The sequence below is a fragment of the Zonotrichia leucophrys genome, chromosome Z (assembly GCF_028769735.1).
Source record: "Zonotrichia leucophrys gambelii isolate GWCS_2022_RI chromosome Z, RI_Zleu_2.0, whole genome shotgun sequence".
NCBI lineage: Eukaryota > Metazoa > Chordata > Aves > Passeriformes > Passerellidae > Zonotrichia > Zonotrichia leucophrys.
Genome location: NC_088200.1, coordinates 7,250,457 through 7,260,829, shown reverse-complemented (window position 1 = coordinate 7,260,829; position 10,373 = coordinate 7,250,457). Strand labels below are relative to the sequence as shown.

Genomic DNA, 10,373 nt, shown 5'->3' with positions numbered 1-10,373 from the left:
TCATATACATTATAGTCCTCAATCTGGAGCTCTCTTTTGCTATGGGGTTTTCTCTGCCCGTATCTTCTGCTGCAGTCTGAATATACAATAAACCCCTTTAAAATTAGTTATACTGCTACAGTTGTCAGGAGAACTCAAGTAATCTGATGAATTTAGTAAGAATTCCAGGCTGTGAAACAGACACAATGAAATTCTCTCCTTCAGCCTTCTTGCCTCATTATTAAACCTTCAGTTTATAGTGTGCAGACAGTCGTGCACTATAATTGAGGTTGAATTGCCGTTCTCATTATAAATCTCCTTTTCTCGCGTGCTCATAACTTCCACCAACACATGGGCTGAAACTGTGTGCTCTCACTTTCAGCCCACAGCAGAATATTTAACTCTGTGATCTATGGGCTTTAGCTCTGCTGCCATGGTCTGCTGCCCCATATATTTCACCATAACAAGAGCTTCTCTTGAGGTTAAAATACAAAAGTTGAACATTAGCAGGTGTGCCTGGCTTAGGCACCGGGCTTGCAACTGTATTTTAGGTAGCTGGTGGCCTGGTGGGGGCAGTGGCATTTGCTAGCCAGCCATCTGAGAGGGTGCTTTATTTTCCTATCTGACAGGTTCAGCAAATGTTGTCTCTCTCAAACCTTGAAAAGCAGCTGGCTGGACAGGAATTTAGGTGTTTCCTTCATTCACTACCCAGAACGTAGATACAGGTGAGATACAGCAAAACTGTCCTTCCTTCTTCTGTGAGGCTGAGTCTGCAAGCCTGGTCTGAACCTCAGTATCCAAAACTGCTGACAGGATCCATCTGGGTCTGAGAAACTCTGTCAAGCCCCCAAAGCCAGAAGCTTTCCTTTCCCCTCTGTATCCTTCTGTGTTCTGGCTCCCCTCTGCTTTTCTGCCAACGCTGGCATGTGGAGGGAAGCACCTGGATGCAGTTTCACACGCCTTGGTACCAAAGCCTCTGAGAAAGGGTCAGTTCAGGTGGGCAGTTCAGTTCAGTGTTGCATCTCAGCCTGCAGCCAAGAAGAGCAGAAAGGAGCAGACTCATGGCTGCAGCACTCAAGGAGGGAGAGAAGGTTTGGGCTTTGGAGCTCGGTGCTGGTCTCTGTCACAGGTTTGTGCATGCAATCTGATGATGCAGTCAGGTCAGATGGCTAGAGCTCTGCTCACCCAAACAGTGATGATCTCGGGCTCAGATGTTGGTATTGGCAGCTAGATGGGACCATTTCCACTATAACAACGACTGAAGTGATGCCTGCAATGAAATAAAACAGAATATCTACAGACAAACCATGCTGCAGCGTCCTGGGCACATGCTCTCTCCATGTCTTGTCCACTCTCCACAAGCAGAGGGAGGGAGAGTTCCCTGCCCAGATTCTGCACATTGGCTTCTCCCAAGGAGCTTCATGGAGAAGCCTCAAGAGCTGAGGTCTGCCTGAAACTCTTGCTCAGAGTTTGTGGAGAAGAGTGAAATGTGAAGGATAAAGAAACACTAGTATTTATCAAAAAAACTGAGCCAAAAGGGTTTATGTCAAGAGCTGGTTGTCTGGTCATTGTTGGTTTGCTTGTTTTTTCTCATATATTTATAATGGGGGGGAGGAGGTGGAGAAAAGACTTTTGCTTGAAAAGGAATTTGTCACGTTGGGAAGTATGAGGCCGAGCGACAAAATGACATCCTACAGGCAGGGGACCCATGGAGCAGGACCAGTCCTGTGTGAGGACAGCTGGCACTGGGGGTGATTTTGATGCCTGCTGTCACAGAGGCCGTTCACTAAATCCCTCCCTCTGCCATGGCCCAACACCTCCTCAGGGAGCACACAGAGGCAGTGAGGGGAGCTGCTGCCATTTATCCCCACAGTTTATTACCAGCCCTTCATTCCTGCAGCAGAGGGGGGAACCTCTGCCTGTCTCTGGAAGTCTGGCATCCCATCAATTTTCCTTGGTGTGTGCTCCAGACTCCCCTGCATCTCCCCCGTGTGTGATGGTGCCCATGGCAGGGGCTGAGGATGCAGAAGCACGTGGTAGGACCTGAGCACACCGTGGCAGTGCCTGCAGGGCTCATCTGCCAGTGCCTGCATCCCTGTTCTCCTCCAGGCAGATGGCTCAGCTTTCTCACACCTCTCCCCCACTTTCCTTGCTCTCCAAGCACTGCTTGTGGGAGTGGAAAGTGAAGTGACAGAGCCCAAGGGAAAGGGGAAAATACAGTCTGTGTCTCTGAAAATGTAGAAGGGACCCTTCTGTGTATCTTGTTCCACTCCTGATACTCATCCCTGTCCCCAGCTGAACTGCTGTGACCAACTGCACTGAGAATTTTGCTCCAAAATGCAAAGTGCAGTGGAGATGAGGAAAAACTTAAGAGGGGTGGAGTGTGGTGGGGTGGGGTGGAAAAGCGAGTCTTTTGCTTTTGGCACGGGGAATTTTCTTTGAGATAGACTTTATTTTGGGTGACAAGGGTCATTAATATTTTCCTTAATGCTGCTTCCTGCATTTCAGGTCCACTCCTTGGAGGCTGCACTCTCTGGAAGCTGATGGTGTTCCCTTGTCTGGTACATGTGTGCTTTGTGATGGTGTCAGACATCCTGAAATTCAGGCAAAGCACTTCCTGGTGCTGGGCAGGAGCTCTCCAGGCTGTTCTGTCTCTCTGGGCTTAACCCCTTCTTTCAAATCATTTCACTAAGAAGTGCTGCTGGCAGTCACTGTCCACGTGTGCCTGGGCTGGACAGGGCTTTGAGAAGCAGGTTGTGTGGAATAAGGTAGCTCTGAGTTTTGCTGACAGAGGTATCCCTAGGAACCTTGTGAAGGTTTTCTGCAGCCACCAGAGCTGTTGTGAATTTTTAATGAATTTGAAAACCATGCCTCAAGCTCGGGTCTGTTCCAGAGACAGTGTGTAACAAAGATTCACCTCCAGTGGACACCCAGCCTAGAAAATGAACATAGGGTGGTTTGGGTAAATCCAAGTCTGTCTCTGTTCAAACACTGCTGCTCTGAAAATTCTGCTGCTTTCCAGTTTTGACCATCTAATGAAAGCTTATGTGCAAGACAACTGAGGGCACACATTTTAGGCTGAGTTGTTTGCTAGATTTGTGTGTGTTTGTAGGTGAGGGGATATAAGAAATAGATCAAGGTATGTGTCAACATAAAAGACAAAAATTTCTGTGGAATTCTGCTCACCCATCTCCACCTCATTATTATTTTCAGCTTTCCTCTGATGGGCTGAGAAACCTCTGTAGGACTGTGGTAGTAAACAGGAGGGCAGAACATTGTGTGTGTGGTCTGCTAGGCACTGTCACTGAGCTGACCTGAATAGTTGTCATGTGTTGCTTTTGTTTTTGTTGCTGTTCCTCAGCTTGATTTTAAGCCTAGTGGGAAACACCATTTTGTCTGTGTTCCTGCACTGAAGGGTTTTAAGCACACACAGAGTGTGACAAGTCAGATTATGACCACTGGAGAAGGACAAATCTTTCCTGCTGAAATATTTTTCACAAAGGTCCATCCTGACTCCTTCTCTATCCTTCAACTCCTTTGTAATCACTAATAACAAAAAGCATAAAATTTTGAGCTTGCTGGACTTAAAGGACTTCATTTTTGGTTGGACTTCCATTAAGTCATTATTGGACTTCACATGTCAAGGTCCATGTGAATTGCTGCAGCACTTGACAAGACTCAGTGTGTGTAAGCAATTCTTCCATCCTCCCATCCTGTGCCATTGGTTCTTTTCCTTCACAAAGTGCCATCTCCCATGAAACACTGAAATATCTTGCTAGCCAGAAACTTTTCTGCCAAGTTTTGCTGCTTATGACTGAACAGTTTTCTCCATTCGAAGTTTATATGTTTTCAATATTGTGCCCCTCTCTGAGCTGAAAAATGTAGATTTTGCAGGCTGGAATTATTTTTTTTTTCTTTTTTTTTTCCCTTTCCTTCAGTATGGTCTGCTGTAGAGGTGTGTGGGAGATTTGGCTCCTTCCTTCTTTCACAGCAAAGTTCAAGTAGGTCAAATGCTACCAACGATGTTCTAACTTCATCTTCACTCCTTCAAATCCCCACCAGCCTCCTGGACTTGACTTTACAAGTCCTTTCATGTCACTTCAGGCTGTAGTAGGAGGAAGTGAAAATTACGGGCCACAGGCAGGGTTCCAAAAGCTCTCTCTCTCTCTCCCTCAGAAAGGGGCTGGCACCCTTCCACGGGCCTTCATTGTATTTTATGGCCATACTACAGTATTTAACAGCATAATTTAGTAAGTGTCGGTACTCTGTCGTGGAGTGTGGAGGAACTGTCTTATTCAACCGCTGGCGACGTGTGCTGGTTCAAATAATGCACCGTGAGGCAAAGTTAATGTTTTCTGGAAATGGAATTGGAGTCAGAAATGCCCTTTTTGGCCATCAGCATAAATACTGTTGTCATCCTGATCAAGCAAGCAGAATTCAAAACCTTTTGCCCTTAAAAAGTGACTCTCTCTCATGTTGTAATTAATCCCCCACCAACCTATGAAATAATTAAAGAAAAACAAAGTCCTTGCCATGGAATAAAAGTATATCCTAAAAGTATCTCAAGACCTGAAGTGCAAGACAAAATCTTACTGAGGCTGTTTCTTACCCTTTTGACTACGGTGCCTCTTCATTCATTGTGTGCTTTTAATGCTTGGGGGAAGATGGGTCTGGCTGGGATCCTAGATGCCATCTGATTTAGGGATGAGAAAACAATGACTCTTCTGGGCTGTCACAGAGACCATTTCATGTTTACCTCGGCTGTGCAGCTGCCATCTGTGTCTTACTTTGATTATCAGGAAGGTCAGCTGTCAAATGGAGCAGGAGGAGGCAACAGTTGCATAAGAAGCTGGTCAGATATCATCTCCTGAAGAGATTTTAATATGTTCCTCAGACCAGAAAGCTTCAATAGTCCATCATAATTTCTATTTGCCTTACTAGACTGTACTTGGATTAAAAAACCCAACAACCTAAATATGAAATCCATGTAAAAATCATCCATCACACTTTCAGTCACAATGTCAGGCCTTTCCTGCAGAACTGGTGCAGTTTGGTTTATGCAGTATTGATTTCTGATTTGTAGCCAGGTTTAAGCTGAAGTTTCCTCTGCCTGTCAGCCAGGGAGCAGTGGGATTTCCCTTAGCTTGGAGCTGAGGATTGTGTCTGGGATGTGTTGGTACCTCACAGATGGCGGACCAGTCCTGGTGAGGAAAGGCAGTGATGGATTATCCCTGGGAAACCAAATATTCTCCACTGGGTGGAACTGGAGCTGCTGCGTGGGGCAGAATAGTTCCTCATAATGTGCACTGAGGTCCTGGTCCCTCTGCATACCCCAATATTTCACTGGTAATGACTGGTTTTGTGCTCACCACTCACCCAACCCACACTGGTTCTCCTCGAAGAGAAACCCAGCCCAGAAAGGAGATGCAGCAAACCCTGGTCCATCCACCAGGCTGGACAATGGTGAGCAGAGGGGCTGCACTGGTGCCATTCCCACAGCACAGGTCTGATTGTGGCCATACAAATTTACCTGTGCAGCCTTTAATAGCTTTATTCTGTGAGAATAACAAGGCACACACCCAGAAGGCCCAGCCTGATTTCAGTGGGAGGCTGGAGGAGAAAACCACAGAGGTCCTTCCCATCAGCACTGCCATGATTTGGGGACTACAGCTGCTCTCATGGGGTGGTTCAGAGGGTTGGTGTCTATCGTGGTAACATACCCACACACCTGTGCACACCTGCAACAACCACAGGACCACAGACTCATGAATTATCCCATGTTGGAAGAGACTTAGAAAGTTCATGTGGTCCAAATTTTAATGGGAAAGGGATCTTGGATGAGATTATCTAGCATCCAGTAGAATACAATGGCATGTTGAAAACCTCCAGTGATGGAGACTCTACAACATCCCTGGGGAGGTTGTTCTAGTGATAGTTTTCACTGTAAAAAATTTCTTTCCTATGTTGAGAACAAACTTCTCCTGGTGTACCTTGTACTTGTTCTCCTTTGTCTTCTCCTGAGGCTCCTTGTGAGGAGTGTCTGTCCTGAAATTTTCAAAGCAGGCAGGGTTGCATTGTAACAAGAATGAGCTGGGCAGTGGACTCTCTATTTTTGGAAGTGTCCTTTGTAAATCTCAAAACCAGTATGAGGCAAAGGCATATGCCATTTCACAAATGGGTAAAGTGAAGTGATGCAACCCAGAAACGGTGCTGAGCAGCGCTGCCACAGGCTAAGCACTGGTCCATAACCTCCCCTCAAGATGGCATGTGGCTTGGTAACTGTCCAGCTCCACCATCTGCAGAGACTGAAACTCAATTGCTGTTAACGAGAATGAAATTATGGTGATATTAGCATAATTAAACTGAGAAGAATCCTAGTTCGGGGATGATTGATACCCCTGGAAAGCTGTGGATGGAGGCAGAAAAGGCAGGTCCAAGACTCTTGGCTCAGATGTTATTTACCTGCACGATTTCTCCAGGTATGGGGGGGAATGTCCTCCACAAAAAAAAAAAAAAGGAAAAAAAAAAGGAAAAAAAGCAAAAAGCTTAATGTGGCTAGTGACTGGTATTAAATAAATGATGCATGTTGGCAGAGCAATAGATGAGAATAGCGGAAAACACATTGTGAAAGGAACCAGAAGAATTGCTGTCATAAATCTCCCCAAACTATTCCAGCCTGAGAGAGGCTTGAAACTAAGCAGGTTATTAGGAGCATAAGGAAAGGGGCTTTAGAAGAAGCCCATGGCCCTGTAGGGTCATTGACACAAGTTTTCCTGTGTGTCCACCCTCTTAGAAGAGGAGAAATCCATGGCCAGGGAAAGGAAAGGGTTGTGGAAGTGTGACATTGCCACTTGGGTTGTTTGTCTCTTGGGTTTTATTTTTTATTTGAGGTAGGTTAAAAGAGCTCCAGGTGTTCTCTCTAGAAAGAAAGAGATTAGAAGGCAACATTAATCAAGTTTACAACATATTCAAACAAGTAGATAAAGAGGAAAGAAAAAAATACCCTGAAATGCTTTTGTAATGAATGCATATTTTAGCTGAAGAATTCACAGGGGTCGATATATATATATGCAAAACTGGGGTTAGAAGACAAAGTGGGATTATTTTCAAAGCTCATAAATAATTTAACTGTTGGAAGAAAAATGCAGAGGTTTCTGTTGATCTTATTGCCAAGGAAATGACTTTAGGCCTGATAAGGCAAAGGGCTAAAGGTGTTTTTGCACAGAAGAATGACAGAGCATTGCTGTTTGTCTATTACAGCTTGTCACACAGGCCATGGATTTTATTGGGTAAAAGATGGGCATGTTGGGACATTTTGATATTCTGGCTCCTTTGACACACTAAAATTGCAGTTTCTTGTTGACTTTTGTAAGGTGTTCACTGAAAGCAGCTGTAAATGTCCCCATTAACTCATTTTGCTGCAGAAAGAGGCCATTGTTGAATGTTTTCACAACCCCAGTTGGAATGACATGGGAGGAGCTTTGTAAAAGACCAGCCACTGGAAGAATTTGTGGAGCAGTGTGCCTTCTTCATGGGTGTTTCCAGCCACCATCACAATGGTGCCATTTTACAGGACCAGGGCAGGTCATGCAAGAACCCAGTGATCTGTTTAGCATGTGCAGTGCTGCACAATGACCCCAGATTCACTCAGTCTCCCCTCCAGTCACATTGTACATTGCTCATGCAGTGAAATGACTGAAGATCTGAAAGCCTCTGATCCATACCATTTCTGTTCTTGCCATGTGATGCTCACCAACACCTGTCCCTCTTGCTCAAATTCCAGTTTTGTCCCTCTTCTATATTTCTCTTTGAATTTATATTTTTAGAGAGTGGGAGAAGCTGGATTGAAACCCCTTGGATCCTGCTTTCCTGTGAATCTCTCACCTCTTGGCCTTAACACACCTCCAGCCTGTTTGCCAGTCACTGCTGCTCGGCCCAGGGTGCCCAGGAGCACCAGCACTTCTCTCCTGCATGCATTCCCAGCCACGTGTGCCCTCTCTGAAGCTGTTTCAAACAGTGAGTGCAAGCCATGGCTAATCTGTTTCACTTCCTGCTTCACTTGGCCTGTCTCAGTCCACACCTCCCCAATGAGATTTACTGGTTTCCATCTGCATGGAAGCCGTTTCCTAATTTAGCCAGGTGTAAGGCTCGGCCATCACCATTGGCTTGTCACCTCTGGGACAGGCAAGGTAGCTCTATGTGCTCAGGCCCTGGAGGAGCAACCACTGGGAGTGACATGTCACTCTTTTCCTGGGTCCCCAGCTGAAAGTGCAACTAAAAAAGGCATCAGCTGGGCTTGTGAGCAGTGATAGAGACCCTGCTGTTCCAGGACCACCAAAGACTTCACCAGATCTGGGTAGAGGCAAAGCATTGTCCAGTCAGGCCAGGTTTGTCCTCTTGCTTCATCTGCAGACCTTCACCTGCTGTTCTTCATTGTTTGTGGTTTGTGGGAAGGAAATGCTCCCTTAAATCTAATGTGTGAAAACCTGTCCTAAAATTTGGCATTTGGTTGTATCCATCCCTCCATGGAAGGAAAAATTCCCCAGTCTCTGGTTAAACTGGATTTGAGCTGTAATTCATTCAGGAAAACATGTTGCTTTATGTGGATTCCTTACTTCTAGAAAAAATAAAACACCTAAGATGTCCAGTATTTCACTCAAACTCAGCCCCCTCCCAGCACTGCAAAAGCTTGGCAATCAAAGAGAGAAAATACTTAGTAAAGCTTTAAGGTCAGGCTTTTAGGCTGGAAACTGATAGGTGTAAATAAGCCAGGTACAGGACAACTCCTGCTAAAGCTACAGAGCTTAATCCGCACAGCCAGGTAGCTCTCTATCTCTTTATCCCGGTTTGGCTCAGGTTGTTCTGTACAACCAGAACAGAACAGGATTTTTGAGTGAGTGGGATGCAGAGGCTGGGCAGAGGAGCCTGATGACTGTTCCCACACATACGGTCAGCCTGCTCTCAGTTTTCAATGTCCCAGTCTCAACGTCATGTTTAATCTCTTATACTACACTTGGCTGCTTGCTGCTCATCAGCTACCAGAGTTGTGCACAGGGACTCAGACCCTTTGGCATTTGGGCTCTGGAACACAATTAGAGGTGTTTGGGATAGCTGTCCCGTGGAGTTAGGAGAGTTGGGTCTGGAAGGGAAAGTGTCTCGTATCAGTCTCCTGCTTGCCAGCCCTCCAAACAAATCAGCCTGTGCCCCAGAGCGGCCCAAGCCTGCTGCACTTGTGTGACCTGTGGTGCAAAGTGCAGCGTGGTGGTTATTGTGAGAAATCTGTGTTTTCCTGCGTGTGCTAGGGTTGCTACAGGAAGCAGCAGCAGCTGAGCAGTTAAAACAAGGGTAAGTTGGGCTGACACTTTTCATCTGTGCCTGTGTGCCATTGTAACAGTGGCTGGGGGCTTCTATTGGCTTGGCTTAAAAAAGACATTGCTAATGTCTAACGCTTGATGACAGATGGTTCACCAATGCTGCTAGGCCCATTGTCTCACTTAATAGCTCTTTGTTCTAGCTGAAAGAAGGTAATCGTTTCTTGTAGGAGTTGGTAGGAGGATCTGTGTACAATATGCATTCTGACAACTGTTCCAGTTTTGGAGCCTGCTCTGTAGCTCGCTGAAGCGGAATCATCTCTCATCCTCTGTAGGAGGGAATCACAAAGGAGGCATCACAGTCATGATGCCTAATTTGTGGGTGTTTTGCTATCTGGTAGGACTCACCACACTGAATTAGGCACTTGCATTCTCAGTGCTGTCTGTGGAAGAAAATAAAGTATGTGATGGGATCTGCCTCAAAGGGTGAGGAGAAATTTAGGGCCTCTCTCTCTGGGGGGCAGTCAGGCACCCATTTTTGGGATGTCAGGCTGAGGTTCCCCACTGGGGAGAGTTTACCTACCCACTCACCAGCTGAGTGCAACCTGCATGTTTGTACTTTTCTTTGTGAGTGCTGAAAGCAATAAGTGCAACCCAGCAATGAGCACACTCCAGGAAAATGCCATGAGGGGCAGGCTAAGGAGTACCAAGGTGAGAGCCAGTGTCCTGTTCAATGTATATCATATTCAGGAGTGGTGTTAGGAGCTTGGGTCTCCTAGGAGAGGTTATAGAGTCACCCACTTCCTCTTGCCATTTCTATTTCCACCTTTCTAAACAAGATGAGTGGATTTCTAAATAAAGGAGGAGTTGTGAACACCTCCCTGGACTGACCTACCATTTTATAATCAGGGCCATCTTCTTTGTCACAGGAGTCTCAGAGGCAAACTTCATCTGGATGGGGAAGAATTTGAACCTTCTTGTGTCTCAAGTGAATGTGCTGTGCCCTGCAAGGCTGTTGCTTACAGGGGAGGGCATGTGCTTACCTACACCTGTGCAAGCAAACACCTTCCCTCATCTTTCTTG

The 10,373-nt window shown here is 46.0% G+C and overlaps 1 protein-coding gene across 1 annotated transcript in view; it reads right to left on the bottom strand.

The window, feature by feature from the left end:
- Positions 1–839: 839 nt before the first annotated feature.
- CELF4 (CUGBP Elav-like family member 4) overlaps positions 840–10,373 on the bottom strand; it is a 712,336-nt gene continuing 702,802 nt past the window's right edge. The window contains exon 14 of the mRNA XM_064736690.1: positions 840–1,249. The gene's annotated coding sequence lies outside the window, so the exon portion shown is untranslated. The remainder of the gene's footprint in view (positions 1,250–10,373) is intronic.